Raw genomic sequence first — 13746 nt, forward strand, 5'->3', positions numbered from 1 at the left:
TGTAAGGCTGAGGGATGAACTTGCTCAGGAAGGAAATCTGGAAACATCACAGACAAGTTACTGGAGGAAGAACAGAGAGACAGAGGCTGCACTCAGTGGATAAGAACACGATCTCCTGAGCACAGAGAGAGCAACGGTGGGGAGACGGGTCAGACCAACACTGGTCTGAGCAGTATAGGTGGGACACAGCCGGCTGAAATCTTTTACCTGCTGCAGAAAGTCAGTCTCAGGCACAGTAACGCTGAATAGTGCTGAGAGTCAAAGAACCGCAGTTCAGCTGAACAAAACAGAGTTTGTAGATAGCCAAAAGCACACACAGACACACTCTTGCTGCTGCATCTCCTAATACACCAGGGATACATCACCAGCTGCAGAATCAGGTTGGACAGACACATGTAGGTTCACCTAACAGAAAAATATGGTTTTTAACATGAGTTTGAACACATGTGACATTTAAATGAAGACACCATTAAGAAACCTCTGATTTCAGTTTCTGGGCTGCAAGGCGGCATTATTGTGGAGGCTTGTGCTGCTTCTCAGGTTGTCTCAGAAAAAGAAACTGAAGAAGCAACAGTGGTATCGCAGCATTCGCAGTGAGAGACAGCCAAAGACTATGCTGACTGAAGTTCCAACCGCTATTATTTTGTATACTGGTGGCACCCTCCACCTAAAACATGCTGTGGTGGGAGCGGAGCAGAAGGATCTGAAGCAGGTTGTTCATGGCTGCGCAGGGTCAGAACACCCGGTGCTTCCACCTCCCGCACCTGCTCTCCCTGCCGGATGCCCTGTGTCTCGCCAGGCAGGAGCAGCATCCAGTTCAGCTCCGTTTCAGTCGTTAGCGACACGCTGATTTATGAGCATCACTACACAGAACCTCAGGAGCCACTGTGGAGCGTGGTGGCGAATCCTCTGTACAAAACCAATGCTGAAAAATCAACGCTGACCTCTCCTCGTGCTGCTAGTGCAGCTACACACATGCCACAGCAGCAACGCTTCCCAACCCAGGTGCACAGAGGCTGGCAAACATCTACATGTGAGCTGGTTAAAAGGAGTCTCTTTATTAACTCAAAAATTATCTAGGCAAGTTGCAGATAAAGGCTGCTACAGGAAGATTTCTTGTGCAATTAATAAAAGTTACTGGTAGTAACAGCAGAGTCAACTACGGGCTGAGCCGCACACAAACTGTGGCTGATTCAGACAACAAGGCTTCCAAAGACAGCAGTAGCTTTAACTTCTGGATGACCCCATGTGTTATCAGGCTAATCCATATCCTTTCCTAAACTAGCAAGAAAAAGAAACGCAGCCCAACAAAGAAGGCTTGCAAGTTTGTTCAAGGGGAAACACATTACAGTTTGCTGCAGGTAAGGGATTATCAGTCTTTCAGAGAGGCCTTGTGGGACTTCCAGAAAATTTTACTGTAGCAGCAAGAAATGATCCAGTTTCAGTAGGAAAGGCTACAGGGGAGAGGGAGATTGATCCTGCATGTGTTTAGACTTCAAAGGTTCAGTAATTTCAGCCACTTGGCTGGGCTTTCCTGCTCATGTTGTTTATCTTAAATAATTGTTTGGAGATGCATCCAAAACACAAAAAATCAGAAACAGAGAATGAGCGCAAGTCCAGCACAGAAAGGCTTCTTGTTCTCCCTGAGCGAGCTGTAAATTTACTCGTTCTTAAGCATTTCATTAGGAAAGAACTCATTTTTGATAGGACTCTGGGTTAGGGGTTGGTTTCTGAGGACTGAAGGGCTCAGCAAATTAGCCAGGGACTCCTCGCCTCCATGAAGAAATGCTGATTATTGTTATCTTTTTTTAATGCTCTCTCACCCTTGGTTAGTGGTTTCCAGAGAAGCAGCAATCAAAACGAGGATAGCATGTAGCGCCCTTGATAAATGACCGTGCTGGCGAGCAGCTTCAACAGACAGGGCTTGAAGACGAAATTTAATCCAACATAGTCTCAAATTATTGAATAAATGTGGCAGCCTGGGAAGCAAGCATTGTGGATGGGCTTATTTCATAAAGCATATTTTTTGACCAGGACTCAAAAGTCTTATGGCTGTTTTGAAAACCCCAGCTGGGCTCTGAAGTATTCCTGGGCTCACCCACAGTACATGGAAGGTCTCAGTCACTGTCACCCCCAGAAGTGGTTGCTGGCATCATATAAAATTAAAAATATGAACTATGTTCCCAGCAGCATTGAAAGGTCATTAGTTAGACAACAACTCATTTCTTTCATTGATATATTAATAATTGTATTTCTTTGGAAAGGTCCAGATTCAGAAATTTGTATGGGAAGTGAATTTTTCCATGAAAATGAGCATGAAAATTTATCCTGCTTCTTAATTAGCATTGCTAGACAGACTAATTTGAAGTTCAGGGGTTTTTAAGATGATGATTAAGTAAAGGAACAAGGATTTCTGTGCCACATTCACTGTTACAATCTACTTGACAGAAACACTCAAATATTAGTTAATATCTACCTAAGTCATACAAGAGATCTCAAGGTCACCAATTACATGAAACAGCTAGTGGTCGTTTAACGAAACTTTAAAAACACAACACATCCAAGCATTTCTCTTTACTTTTTCTAAATACGGACCTTGAAAGAAAAAGAAAAGCCATTTAAAGGGGCCTTTCTCCCAAGGTGCCCCTCTGGGAGGAATCCCTTTCCCGAGCATAGGGAAGGAAGGCAGACACAGCAGCACTTTGCAGATTTGACATAGAATCACAGAATAGTTTGGATTGGAAGGCGCCTTCCCAGCTCATCCAGGGCCACCCTGCCATGAGCAGGGACATCTGCACCAGCTCAGGTTGCTCAGAGCCCCGTCCAGCCTGGCCTGGGATGTCCCCAAGGATGGGGCACGCAGGTTCTTTCATCACCACAGCAATCGGAGCAGACCAGAACCCTTTTCACAGGGTTTTCTACCAGACCTGGAGCTTAGAGGTTGCCACAGGAGGAACTGTCCCCATCCCTGTACCTACAGCCCGTCCCGATTCTTGGTTTGAGAGCTGGGCTGGGGTGCGGGGCTGGCAGCACTCAGGCCGTGAGGGGACACCCACGTCCCACATCTGCAGGCTCGCTTCAAAAAGCAGCAGCTTTTCCTGAGGCCTCCCACTATGATGTTGTCCATGCCTGAGCTGAATGCTTCACTGTTCCTTTCATCGTAGGTGGCTGTTCCATGGGTTTAGGGGAATTCTTCTGCATCCCAACAGAGCACAGTAAGATAATTAGAAAGGAAAATAAGTGTCTCAAGCTTTTATCTTCTCCCATTGACTTCCACCAAGGTAGCTTTGGTGGTGGCCTAGGACTATAACATATAGCGTGGAGTGCGGACATAAAGGAAAAAAAAAAAAAGGAAATAAAACAGAAGAAATAAGAAAACAAAACACTGAAAACAACACACAAAGAAGATTACAAAGAGCATCTTGCATTTGTTGATCTTTCCTAAGGTTCACTGACTTCAGAGTTTCCTGTATGCAGGCTAAGAAATAACATAACTTTCGTAATTTATCTTAGTCACTCAGCATAAGGCCTCTGTTCTCAGCTTGTACTTCAAATCTGTTCTTCAATATATACCACATGAGTCAACTGTGTGTGAGGAGAAGGCACTTCCCAGGAGAAAAATGTGTGTGTGTTTTGGGCTGAGAGTCACCAGGATATTTAAATAACTTGGTAAGTATGCACAAACATCAGTAATTCTAGTGTAGCCATAAAAATTACACAGTATGGAAATACACTGAAAATGAAAATTGGTACCTCAGACAGCCATAAAACTCTAAACTAGCCACGAGTTTGACTTTAGGAGACCAAAGATATCTTTAAAAAAAACCATTAGCTTGTTGGAATAAACTTTGCTACTAACCACAGTGGAATGTTACAACTCAGAACTTTCCCAATGATTTTTATTTTAATGCTGGCTTAGAACAGATATAACCTTCCCTAAATTACTGACGAACTGCTCACTAAGCGCTACTATACTGGTTTCCTATCACTTCCTTTTTCACCTTTCCCCCCGCCTCTATTTTCACATGTTACCTATCTGTGCAGTGTATACTGCCTGTATATCAACGAGTTCCTTTTGCTTCAATCGTTTCTTGCCATTGACAGTTAAAATTAACACATTTTAGAGAAACATGAAAGCTATTACCCAAAATCTTCAGAGCTGCAACTCTACATTTCGTATGCTTCTATATTCTACCCCAGCTGCTGGAGCAGATCCCTTTCTTCACAAGCCAAATTAAAACCCCGGCAAAAGCAATTTTGCTGCTGGTCAGATGGACCAGAGCCTTGTGAAAAGACCTTCCTCTTGCTGCATTGCCCCGATGTCTTTGAAAACAAAAGACTGCAGAAGGAAAACATCTTTTCGGGCTTCATCTAGAAGCAGCATCTCTCAGTAAACTCTGATCCAAACCTGTTCCTCTACAGCTGCGACCCTCATCCCACATTTAAGTTAGAGATGGCCATGGCCCATTTCTAAAGACTTCAAAGGCTCACTCCATCCCTCCTGTTTTATTTCTCCAGTCTGGGAAAAGGCGGTCACATACTAAAAGAATGCGTGACTGATGGTGACTTAGAGGCTTTATAAATTCAGGGTTACACTCACCACTTGAAAGTGGCAACTCAAAGACCCTACTCAAAAATTCCTTTGCTAAACAGAACCACAGGGGCAGTTTGGGATGGGCAGCATTTCGTCTCCTGAGAACGTCTGGCTAAGCCCAACATCAAAGCTAACCATTTTGCCAAAAGCACTGGGAAGACTAAGTCACTGCAAAAATAAAGATTAAATCTCAGATTTAATCTTGAGGTGAGAAATGAGACCTTGGCACGGCGTGAGTCAGTGAACCAACACGAGGAAAGTCCCTGAGCGGATCTCACTGTCCGTCCGACAGTTTGTTTTCTACTATAAGCTACTGTAGGAAGAAACTCCATCAGGAAACCTGCACACCACGACGCTCTTTGGAAAACCGAGCACCTTCCCTTGCCCAGGCATGGGAACAGCTGCCTCAGAAGCAGATTTTTCCCCCAGCTCCTGTCCAACCTCCTTTATGACCAGGGTTTTCTGTGCCACAGTTTTTCTAGATGTAAGACAGGAAAAACAATGCCATTCTTTCCAGCAAAGCACTTCAGTGATTAATGCAAAATATTATGTACAAATTAGGTATTTCTATTACAATTCAGACCTGTTGACAAACACTGAAGTTTTACCATGATGGATGCATGATTGGGTGTATGGTGTAGACATTCTTAAGCAAGCGGTTTGCAAAGTCCACAAACCCATCTGCCTTCAATTTGATGCTTACACTTATCCAAGACTATTTATACATCATGGCATTCTTAACCTCAGTGGCTTCACATCTCCCCACGTCTTTCAATCACGTAATTGAGATGATGAAATAGTCCCTGGTGTACTTATTTCATGATACCATTTTTAAGACTATATAACACATACCCAGTGCTGGTAAAGCTTTGAAAAGGGACCTGTGAGCACCAAGCAACAGCAACGCTCCAACCGAAGTCATCTTTTGTTGCAATTCACACAGTGAATGACAAATGCACAGAACGATGAATTAAGTGCACAGCACACTCAATTCAATTAAGCAGGCAAAGAACTTTGCAATAGCTTTTCAGTGCTGACAGCTTGGTGATAATGAAGCCTGGTTATTCATTGCACTGTAAAATGCAAAGCAGAACATCCAACCTGAAGGAGTGAAAGAATAATGTTTGTCTAATTTATCACGTTTCCAACTGACAAATAACTTAGGCTCATAAAAATAAAAAGGAAGGGAAGCTTTAATCCTCTCTCTTTTCCTACTCAGTGGAACATTTTTAAAGCATGTATTCGCATTCTGGACCACGGATCCCTGATCCTCCTAAATACTGCTGCTGCATATTAGTGGTTTCACACACCGCCCCAGTGCTGTTCCAACATATTCAAACCATAATGCAAGAAGAAATGGGGCGTTTGGGAGGGAGAGAGACGCAGGAAATACCCTTGAAAGCAAGGGAGACTGAGATCTTATCCCACTTCATAATGCAGCAGAGAAAGGAATTAAACACATTGACCACATAATCAAGCAAAGTTTAAAAAAATCCACTTCCTTCTAAGCATGAGTATTTGTATCACATAACCTTGGGACACAGCCGACATGTCTATGTTTGGTCTGGTCTCCCTAGGTTGCCTGTGATCAATGGACAGAGGAGTGAAATCACCTTCTGGATCTTTATCAGCTCCTGTTCTGAGCGGACCCTTGGGGAAACCTTTCCTCCTGCTCTGATGAGAAAGGAGCTTTTCTAGACAAGTCTCGGCTCTCACAAATCCTGCTGTGGCTCCTGAAGAGGGCCGGGGAGTCCCCCCTGCCCAGAGGCACTTCCACAAGGTCAGCACTTGTCCACAAGTGTTCCAGCTGCTGGTGGTTCTGTTCGGGTGTTGGTTGGAGGACCCCAGTGGCAGAAAGGTGAGCACAAAGCTGGCAATCGCTGCCACCAGCATGTGCAACGTTAGTGCTCCCTCCGAACAAATGTCCGTGATTTCCAGGGTTCAGCCTACTTGGGAGAGCTGAGAGTTTTGAGCTCCTTAGTCTTTTCATAAGGGCAACACTCCCCTGAAAACAAGGATCCCTGCGTGAACCTGCAGACAAGGATCCTTCCCAAATATCCACTCCTACAGTGTCTTCTACACTTCACAGGTGGACCTCAACGCATGCTTTTCTTGTTTGTAGTAGGTTTTTAGAGTTTGAATTCCTTTAAGCTAAGCCCACTATTATTCTCATTTTATCAGCTACACTAAACGAAAGGAGAGGAACCTAAGCCTGTGTGTATGCAATGAAATTGTCCCTAAACACACGTACATTGGGGCCAACGGACTAAAATCTTTAAACTCCTATTTCAAAAGTTTGCAGGTAGTCTACCATGATCTAGGTAGGATCTTGAGGATAACTGAATTACAGTGTATTTAAACTACTGCAGAGAAGCTACACTCCCATACACCAAGTGTTCTTCTGTATTTTTTGGTTAATTTACAATAAGCACCTGCCACTCACAGAACAGCTGGCTCTAACCTCACCATGTGCGATGGCTAAATAAAGTCAGAGACAAAACCGGGAAGTGCATGTCTAAAGAGAGCAATTTCACCACCACAAGAGACGGGGGATCTCTCCCATCTTCATCATCATCACAGACTAGGGAACATCATAGAGGGTCACTTAGGACACACGTGGCAAAACCTGAGACTAAACACCGGCTCTTCTGAGTCACCATCCAGCAGCTTAACCAAAAAGGTTACGCTGTACAGTGGATTGGTTCAAATAACCTCCCCAGAGAGTCAGAAGCGATCTACCTATGAAAAAGCAATACAAGCACATAGGCATAAAATAGCTTAAAATCTCAAACACGCTCCAGCAGCACTAGATCCTCCTGGCTGACCCATGCAGCAGCCTCACCTTGGAGAAAAACACACCGACAAATTGTATGGAAAAAAGGCCACAGCCTCCTGCTGTGGCTTTGTGCTCTGACAGGGGTCGGAGGAAATTACAAGGGCTTAAACAAGTTTCTAACACCCAAGTTGCTAACGCTACTGTGGTCAGAATGGAAATTTTCATTAGCCTGCGGAGGGTGGGGAATGACGATTTGCAATGGGCTGGAATAGCACACAAGGCAGGAGATGAAATTCAAGCCTGATCTCAATCGATGTACATACAGTCCGGAAAACAGCACTAGGACTTTCTCCAGAAATGAACAGCAATGAGGAAGAACTGCTAGGAGTGGAACATTATTAAATCATTTCTGGCAGCCTTTTGGAAAGAATTACTTGAAAGTTGGTGCTTTTGTACCTCTGCTCACGATTCTGGTAGAGGTTTTTGGAGCCCATGGGCTCTATCTGGAACTTATTGCTTATGTGGTCTTTGATGTTTCCTCAATCAGCAAGCCAGATGGAAGGTGGGCACATACACCCCCACTTAATCCAAAGTGACTGTACCTTACTGTTGAATTATTTGCCTAAGTTCCTCTCTCTCTGCAAAAGCAAGTCTTGTTATAATGATTCATGTAGTTTCCACTGCTTTCACTTCTTATCAATGGGACAAAGCACTTAGAGTGAATACTAGTAGCTGAATTAAGATCTAATCAACATCCCTCCTATGTTCATGCTGATCTGACTTCTGAGCTCTTCCTTTATAAGAATCTTTAACTGAGAAAAAAATACGGAAAGAAAACTAATAAAAAAAAAAAAAAAAAAACACCAAACCAAAACCCTCAAACTCCGTATCTAAGAAGCCACACGTGGCTTTACTCCTGCAGTGCAATAGTGGTGCAGTCCATCAACAGCCAGAACTAGAAATCAAAATTGACTGAAAATCCTCACAGTACAGCCCTGCTGCAGAGGTGGTGTCACTCCTGACACCTCCGGGAATCAGCGCTGGTGTGCTGGTTGTCCCACCTCCAGTGCAGGTGTCATGAGACACATACAAACAAGCCCTTAATATTGAGACACTGGAGAAAAAGAGGATTGTCTAGACAACAAAATACTAAGGAAAACCAGTAGGAGGACTGGGATCGCAATACCAGAAGACATTGACCTTCCCAAACCTATGAGCCTCATCCCAAATCCTTCCCACGACTGGCCAGGCTCTTCTTTGCGACAACCAATGGTAAGACAAGGGGTAATGGGTGCAAACTGGAACACAAGAGGTTCCATTTAAATTTGAGAAGAAACTTCTTCTCAGTGAGGGTAACAGGACACTGGACCAGGCTGCCCAGGGGGGTTGTGGAGTCTCCTTCTCTGCAGACATTCCAACCCGCCTGGTTCCTGTGTAACCTCATCTGGGTGTTCCTGCTCCGGCGGGGGGATTGCACTGGATGAGCTTTCGAGGTCCCTTCCAATCCCTGACATTCTGTGATTCTGTGAAAGCAGCAAGTCACTGGCCACAAAAAGTCCAAGAGCAGAAGGGAGGAGGTACCACAGGAGCGGGACATGACAGTCATCTCCCACATGTCCATGGTGGGGCTGGGCACGCGTGTGGGTGGGTCCCAGGTCAACCCAATGACATCAACTTCTTCCCCAGCCCCTTGCTGGCTCCGTTCCCCGCAGCTGGGAGCTGGGGCTCGCCAGCAGCTCCCTCCCCGGCACACCCCACCGCCAGCCCCGCCGCTCCGCCGGCCGCTTCCACGGCCTCGGTGCCACCAGTGGGATGTGCCCCAGCACCGGGCATGGTCTTGCTGGGGCAGCTCCTGGAAGCGAGTTCTCCATTCGCAGCGTGCAGCGAGGCGACTCCAAAATGCAGTTGTAAGCAAGGCTGGGGACAAGACAGAGAACTAGAGGAAAGGAAACCACACGTACCTATCACCTATTTAGCAAGTGCTGAATAAGCCTTTTTGTACACATTGCCCAACAGAGAGAAATAGAGGCTCTTCTGAGTGTAACTCAATAAATTTGAAGGGAGGGAATGCCAACACACACTTCCAACTCCAACCACTAAATAAGGAAACATACGTGGAAATTACAGATGAACAAATTCTAAACAGACCTAGGGGAGTTTTCTCCTTTTCATCCAAAAAGCAATAAATGTCACAGAACTGAGCAGCAAATCATTCAAAACAATGTAGCTTACCAAGCACACTGTCAAAGCAAAAATCTGAGTCACTTAAACAACTGGATGCTATTTCAGGACTTTTTTTTTTTTTTTTAAAAGGCTCATGAAGTGCAAGTGGCTCAAATTCCTCTGTTGTACTTGCTAAAAATGGGCGTGTTTCTTGGCCAGAACTGATCTGCAGAGGTCTGATTTTTGGTTTTTATTTCATTCTGAAATGCCTCCCTGACCTCCAGCCATGGGGCCAGGACCTGGGGAGGCCATCTGCCCAGCCTCTCATCCCAGAGCAGCATCAGCTCTGCTCTTACCATTCCTGACATGTTTGCCTAAGTGGTTCTTTTAAGATTTCCAACACTGGAGGCTCCACAACCACTTCAGGCAATCTGTGTGTGTTTTATAGAAATCAGCGGCTCATCTCAAATTGAATGCTACATTTAATTTTGCTCACTTGCATCCAAAAAAAATGTTTAAAACATGCATACTAATGTTGAAAGATTGGAGAGCACACGTGCGCCAGTGCTCACTGCCTCCGCCGCTGCGCTCCTTGTGGGGGTTCTCAGTGCACCCCAGGAACACACACGTTTGCACCCCCTGTTGCAAACCACCAAACCAAGCCAAAGGACCCTGAAATGTCTGCAGACCAGGCGGATATGCACGTTTATTGAAGGCGTGTTTAGGTCAATGATTACAAACCACTCAGAGGTTTAATCACTCAAAGCTGCAATTATACGGCAATTTCCCCTCAGCTGAGGAGCCTACTGCACTGTGGACCACAAAATTTTAGGAGATCCCAACTTTTCCCCAAGGTTTTAGGTCATTCCGCATAAATGCTCACATTTCTACCGCACTGGGAACATAAATTACACTCTGCAGCTTGAGCTGGGATCTTGCAAAGATTTCATTTGCTTGCTTTACACTGGGATTCATACATCTGTTTAACCGGTTCCTTAAAAATGTGCAATTACTTTATCTGCACGGTTCATCGGTTAGTTTTCCACTATTTCCAGTTATCAAGCACTTAACCGAAACAGGTCACTGACAAGGCCACGGCTTCCTTTGCTTCTCAGGGTTGGGACATTTGATCACTTGGGTTTAGCCCACCTGCTCAGCAGCATCGCTCCCATCTCCCTGGAGAGACTCTCTGGACCCAGACCCTTCCACTTCAGGTCCCAGTTGCTATAAAACCTCATTTTTTCCTTAATGAAGCATATGCTAGTATCTAGTGTTGGCCATTTTTCTCCAAATTATTTATTAGCTACTGTTCCTATCTAATTCAAAGTCACTCTTTCTGACAGTCTCAAATTAAATTTGATGTATTTCCTTTCAAGCTTATTAACTTTGTTTCACGTATTTGGTCAAAACACAAAGAGCACATAACTAAAACCAACACAAAAAAATGAAATTATGGGGAGCGCTGCTGGACTCACCATGTCAGAAGCTGTAAGCAGCCCTTAGAAAGGGCTTTTCATCTGCTGGGGTTTTTTTGTTATGTGTTTGTTTTTCCCCAAATTCTCAATATATTTGGCAATTTACTTTAATATTATTCCTTACCAGCTTGATTATGATTTTGTTTACCTTGTATTTGTTTTATATTCCCTTACCCATGCATTATATTTTGTGTAACTCTTTCATTGAATTGATTTACACAGAAAAATCCTTTCTTAGTCTCTCTTTCATTGGTTTATTTAGTTACTTCCACCACAACCCCAGGTTGAGTTCCAATCTGACAGCATATTTTTCCTATTTAATGCAATACACCATTTGGAGTAAGCATTTCTTTCTAATTGTAAAAACACGTTCTCATGGTAGAGCAACAGTTGTGACAAACTAGAACCTCTTGGCTGACAAATTAATTCTGTAGGTTTCTGTTTACACCCTTTTGTAGAGATTTCCGATTTACAACTTCCAGCCAGGAATGAAACGTGCTTGTTATTGAAAGCATTGATTAAATCATTGCCCGATATTAATCAAAAGGAAATGCAGTGTGAGGTACAAGTCACCTTAAGGATGACATAGATCTGCCACTTATCAAAGTTTAGTTCCTCCAGTGATCCAGTAAGATGAGCTTAAGTTAGACAAGGAGGGTGTGATTTTTTAGGAGACCGCAGTCTCTGTATCCCAGTGAATTTGGTAAGAGCTGCATGCACTCCGCAATCTCTGAAAAAGTCAGGCAACAAACCAGAAACAATGAAATCCACTGATTTTCATGCCAAAGGGGGACTCATCCTTTCCTGGGAATTTTTGCTGCTCTCAGTTGAGAACCAAATTATGGATTGCAAATGACTTCTCCTCCACACTCCTTTAAAGAACAAAAAAACCAACCAACCAACCTCTTTGTCTCTACCTCCGAAAAAGAGCTAAAGGAACCAGGAAACCACAGGCTGCCAAGTCTCATAACAGAAGTCCTGCACATCACACAGTGACCCAAGCAGGCTACACAAAAGGGAATAAGCGATTGCTGTTCGTCCATGCAGTACGGTTCCACAGCATATTGCACTTCCAGCTGCTTCCAGCACCTGTGACAGCTTACAACGGGCTGTCACTTGCTTACTCGCTTCCTATTCATCTGCACAGGAATGGAGGGCAGCCGGCAGGGGAGCTGGCAGGATGGATCCTGTTCTTCTGTGGACATTATAGACAGCTGAGATGGTAATTTAGATCCTTTCTACAAAGAACTGTGATGGGAAGGTAACTGATTTTCCTTCCATGCCAGATTAAAATCTAGGCTTCCTCTGAAACCTGCTGAGTCAATGTGGAATAAGAAAAAGACGCAATATACTGTTCAGACTTGCACAAGGGATTTCCTTGTCCTTGGGCAGTCCTCCTGCCCGATCCGCACACAGGCTGTATTTGTTTCAGACATCTGGGTTGTGGGATGTACGTTTGGCCACAAGTCAAGGACAGTTTGGAAAGAAAGGTGCTCCAAAAAAAAGACCACAGATCCATTCCAAAACTGCAATAGCAGGGAAAAATTACTGCACAGAAAAAACCACCACCACACTCTGTAGATCTGGTACATAAGATACACTTTGAGACAGACCTGAACTACATCTTCTGGAGTAAGCTTTGAATATCCTCATAATTCAAGGTACTTGAGTTGGATGGTAAACTTGATCTGGGTCTACCTCAAATCACAACCAGTACGCTCAGGAATCACGATGTTTCCATCAGGCATCCGCCATTAAACAGCTCCTCCAACACCGTTCCTATATTTTATCATACAGCACCTAAATCAGCACTATTTCGAACAAAAGTACATGAGCAACACAGGCGAGGCCCAAAATTTAGGACCTTGAGTTACCTATGGCTATACAAGTTATCCTTCTGCATAAGAATATGACAATCTTGTTATAATGGATTAAGAAATTGGTTCATAGTGAAGAGGAAGAGTTGAAATGCAGAAAAAGAGGCAATCATTGTCAAAGTACCCAAAGTAGCACCCACAAAGTCCTGTGGTCTTGCCTGAAAAGTTGTTACAGTGATGTATCAGAAAGGGGTAACTGAGCAGCCCCTTGGTTTGGTTTACCTCATGAAAAACAAAGGGGTTCAAATAAACCCCAGGAATTATGCCAAGGCTGCTTAGATTGGCTGTGAGTGGATGGGAAGGAATTAGCAACAGCAGTGCTGATTGTCCCCTGCTAAACGAGATGCCAGTCCCAGTAAATAATGGAATCACCTCTCTCATCGCATAAGGAACTTTATAGCATACATCACCGTAAGAACATGGTCAGACCACGTCGCAGCTTTCCCAGTTGCGATAGCAGCCAGTAGCCGCTGCCTGTGGAAGCGTATGGGAAGGACAAGCACACAGCGATACTCGGACCAGAAACCTCCCAGTCTCCCGCGGTTTGTGGTTCAGCAGCTTCCCTGGACTGTGCTCAGCACCACGGTTCAGCTCATCCTCCCACCCGAGCACCTGCTCACAGCTCCCTGAAGAGTCAAGTGGATTCTTCTGCATTGGTTACGCTTCACTCACTGTTTGACACAATTTTCAAACAAAGCAACTAAATGTCTTCTGGAGTTTTTAATGAAAATTGATTGCTTGCAGTATGAGACAGCAGATGAGAAGCACCAAGCGTGCCAGGTGCCTGGCTCCATCCTTTAACAAGGTGGCCAGGACATGCCATCTCCTCAGTCCCACCTTCCCACTGCAGAGATTCCCTGA

The 13746-nt window shown here is 44.4% G+C and overlaps 1 protein-coding gene across 1 annotated transcript in view; it reads right to left on the reverse strand.

Moving 5' to 3' along the window:
• Window positions 1–13746, reverse strand: part of COL26A1 (collagen type XXVI alpha 1 chain) — a 160360-nt gene that overhangs the window by 72991 nt on the left and 73623 nt on the right. The gene's annotated exons all lie outside the window — the stretch shown is intronic.

This window comes from Caloenas nicobarica, chromosome 17 (assembly GCF_036013445.1).
Source record: "Caloenas nicobarica isolate bCalNic1 chromosome 17, bCalNic1.hap1, whole genome shotgun sequence".
Taxonomy (NCBI): Eukaryota; Metazoa; Chordata; class Aves; order Columbiformes; family Columbidae; genus Caloenas; species Caloenas nicobarica.